Raw genomic sequence first — 2739 nt, 5'->3', positions numbered from 1 at the left:
CCTATTATAAAGCTATTAATTTCAACAATGAGTATCCTTTTTAATATTGATTTTAACTATGAGTCATCAATTTGAACTTGATCAGTACACACACATTACATTTGCTAAGCTAATGCTGGTAAGAATTGAAGACAATTGATGTGCTTGTAAGACTATTATCTAAATTGTGTGCTCTCTCATAAGGTATTGGATGACATCCTTGCATGCTTACATGCAGATTCTTGATGAGAGAGCTAACTGCACCTGAGTGTAATTTCAAGAAACACAATCATACACATAATATCACACTATCTGAGTTGAGAGGCTTTAAAATTAATAACACAATTGAAATCCATGTTTTTTTTAGAAACCGGTGTTTCTTTTCCTTCAGCCTCATTTCCATGTTTGCTTCAGAGACTGAAGAGCAGCTCAAGACCACTCAGTTGTTCTTCCTAGCCGTCCCGTGGCCTGAGCAGTGGGAGCTGCAGACCAGTGTTCAGTGTTGGGCTGAATGCTGCGCTCCTCAGTGGAGAACTGCTGAAGAGGCACAGAGGGCACCTGCATGCCCTCGGACCAGTCTGGGACCTCAGGCTGAGCAGCCGTAGACTCAGGAGCTGGGGTCGTCCATTCACCCTGAAATTCCTCCTCGGTCACAGTCTTTTCAGTATCAGTCTGCTCTTCTTTTTCAATCTCTTCATGATCTCTGTAGAAGTGGAGATCAAGCCATGACCTCCCACAGGTGTTCACGGGAGATGGTGCCATGTGTGTGCAGAACCTCGCAGGCCAGCATCCACCACATCAGACCCACTGAGTGGACTCCCTTATTGTAGCATAGGATGGCACCGTGTACAAAGTGCAGAAAGGAGTGTTTTTTACACGGAGCAATGGTAGGCAAGTTCACAGAAGCTGCTTAATTGAGAGGCTGGTGGTAACCCCAGGGATCAGTAACTATCAGAAAACTTGGCTACTGGATCTGGTTAATGAAGGCTCCAGGCATGAAGAGGCCAGAAATAGGAGTAGCATTAGCGGCAGTAGCAAACTTCAGAACAGCACTCCGACCAGCATTCCTGGAGGATATCACATTAACATCAGCAAGATTTTCAATGCCAGAAACAGCACAAGCCAGCAAGAAGCTTCTCCCAGTCCTCTTCCAATTTTTGATGCAGATGCCATCACTTTTCCTTTTGTGAATGCATTATTCCATCTGGAAGACAAGTTTGGTGCCACCTCGGTAGGTTCCTGCCACAAGGAACCTGAGGACATCCTCCTCCTTCATTTGCAGAACATCGAAGGCTCCAGAAGTTGTGACATCTTTCCATAAAGTTATGTCAGGAACCAAGAACAACATCATATGGACCCTGTGTGGGGTTGTGCAGAAAGAGAAATCCATAAAATTTTAAATAATAATGTTGGAGTAGGTTGTGTTTGGGAAGATTAGTGTTGGAAAGGATGTAATTTATCAGAAAAGAATGGGACAATAAGTACAAAATAATGAAAAAATGTTAAAATAGATTTATTTATTTATTTATTTATTTATTTATTTTGACTGCAGAATTAGAAAGTGAGAGAGAGAGAGACAGAGAGAAAGGTCTTCCTTTTTTCGTTGGTTCACCCCAAAATGGCTGCTATGGCCAGCGCTGCACTGAACTGAAGCCAGGAGCCAGGTGCTTCCTCCTGGTCTCCCAAGTGGGTGCAGGGCCCAAGCACTTGGGCCATCCTCCACTGCCTTCCTGGGCCACAGCAGAGAGCTGGACTGGAAGAGGAGCAACTAGGACAGAATCCTGCGCCCCAATCGGTACTAGAACCCGGGGTGCCAGAGCCACAGGTGGAAGATTAGCCAAGTAAGCTGCCCCTCCAGCCTAAAATAGATTTTAAAAGATTTTTTTATTTACAATACTTATTTCCTAAGCTGAAAATTGATAGCTGTCTGTAGAATATTTTATTATAACAAATATGATTATATTTTTATCTTTCAATTTTATATACACTTTCATCATGCAATTAGGAAATCCAGTGTTTAGAAAAGTGGTACAACCTTCCATCTGCTTCCACATTTCTTTTCTTTTCTTTCTTTTTTTTTTTTTTTTTTTGACAGGCAGAGTGGACAGTGAGAGAGAGAGACAGAGAGAAAGGTCTTCCTTTTTCCGTTGGTTCACCCCCCAATGGCCGCTGCGGCTGGCACACCGTGCTGATCCGAAGGCAGGAGCCAGGTGTTTCTTCTGGTCTCCCTTGCAGGTGCAGGGCCCAAGCACTTGGGCCATCCTCCACTGCACTCCCAGGCCATAGCAGAGACCTGGAATGGAAGAGGGGCAACTGAGACAGAATCCGGCGCCCTGACCGGGACTAGAACCCGGTGTCCCGGCACCACAGGCGGAGGATTAGCCTATTGAGCCGTGGCCGGCCACTCCCACCCTTCTTAATGCATACTTATAATAGCTTCTGAATTTACAAAGATTTCATTGAACAATCACATGCCACTTTTACTGTTTCATTGAATTAAGCACTATGAGAACCAAAATATGTAAGCAGATTCTTAGTCATCTTATAGCTGTTAGTCATAGATATATAAAGCTTATCTTATAATGATTTTTCTAAGAGATGCATTTAAGGACTTTCCTTACATTATTTCATTTATTTTTTGTATTTTTATAGAAGAATGTAGAAATTATAGATTAAATCACATAAAATATTCTTCTGTTGATATATTCCCCAAATTATCAATTCCCAGAAGACTAGCTACTTTCAATTCAATAAGCAGAC

At 42.6% G+C, this 2739-nt stretch overlaps 1 pseudogene; it reads right to left on the bottom strand.

Moving 5' to 3' along the window:
- Positions 1–408: 408 nt before the first annotated feature.
- Positions 409–1330, bottom strand: LOC133750737 (small ribosomal subunit protein uS2-like; annotated as a pseudogene).
- Between the last annotated feature and the right edge of the window lie 1409 nt (positions 1331–2739).

Source organism: Lepus europaeus, chromosome 2 (genome assembly GCF_033115175.1).
Source record: "Lepus europaeus isolate LE1 chromosome 2, mLepTim1.pri, whole genome shotgun sequence".
Classification (NCBI taxonomy): Eukaryota; Metazoa; Chordata; class Mammalia; order Lagomorpha; family Leporidae; genus Lepus; species Lepus europaeus.
Note: the sequence above shows the minus strand (reverse complement) of the source record. Positions and strands in the feature narration are given on the sequence as shown.